Here is a 1,163-nt window from a genome sequence, read left to right on the forward strand (position 1 = left end):
TCATTCCCCAGTTCTGGAGCCTACTTATTAGAGTCTGAGTGTCAGCTGTTTCAACCCAATGATGAGGGAGCCCTTCCAACAGACAAGTTGGGCTGCCTTCCACCGCATTCTGTATCTTCCAAAATCTCCGAGGGGAACAGAGTGAACAAATATGTTGAGTGAGTGTGCTCAGTTTGCAGTAAACGGCTGAACAACCCTCCCAGGGCATATGGACCGTCTATAGCCATCACACCAACGTTGGGTGTGAGGACCAGAGGATACATCTCATTAATTTGCTTATACAGGCCCTTGGTCTGCACAAGCTTCTCGTGTAGTGATGTGGAGCTGGGAAGGGGCGATAGAAAATACACCTTCATGGGAAACACGCTTGTTCTGGTGGTTCGTGCTTGGGCCCAGGCATCTGGAGAGTCTTTTTTTGGCATTACCACACACTCGCAGTATGACCAGGGCTGAGTCACGTATGAGACATCATTATCCTGTATGTAAATTAGGTATCAACAACATTGCAGGTGATGTTTGTTGCAGCCTTTTTTTTTTTTTTCAAGTGCTTTAAGCGTACTAATATACTGTGTTCTGGGCCTGTTTACGGCCAACCTGGTGGATTTGTGGGCTGTAGCATGGCCACCTGTGCCCGGAGAAACATAGCTTTGTTTTTTACAATTGACTGGTTCAATGTTGGTGTTTTTTCCCCGGGGCAAACCCCACCTTCACTGAAACGTGAACTGCGACGCAAGTCTTGCTCTGAAGGGCAGCAGCATCTGCAGTGTTTGCTGGGGGGTGGTGAACCCTTTCTTCCCCCCCCACACGCACTGTATCCTTTCTGGTCATACGTGGCTTTAAAGAAGCTTTTAAGCTGATGAAATCCATCTTGGCCAGCATGTCCTTGCTGGGGCCAGCCCTGGCTGACAAGCCTGAGGCACTGGCTTGGATAAAGGAGCGCCCCTCAGAAAGCAGGGAGGCGAGTACGCCATCAAGCCCAGCACAAGCCTACGACCCCGCTGACGCCCCTGGACTCTGACAAGCTTCTCCACCCGCCCCCAGAGCCCGCAAGAGCGGGCCGGGCCCTCCCGGCCCACCACCCTCCTCAGCCCGCCGCCCCGCCGCAAGATGGCGGCGCGCCGAGCGGCGGGGGCGGACAGCGGCGGAGGCCGCGTCACGTGGCG

The sequence above is a fragment of the Buteo buteo genome, chromosome 2, assembly GCF_964188355.1.
Source record: "Buteo buteo chromosome 2, bButBut1.hap1.1, whole genome shotgun sequence".
In the NCBI taxonomy this organism is placed as follows: Eukaryota; Metazoa; Chordata; class Aves; order Accipitriformes; family Accipitridae; genus Buteo; species Buteo buteo.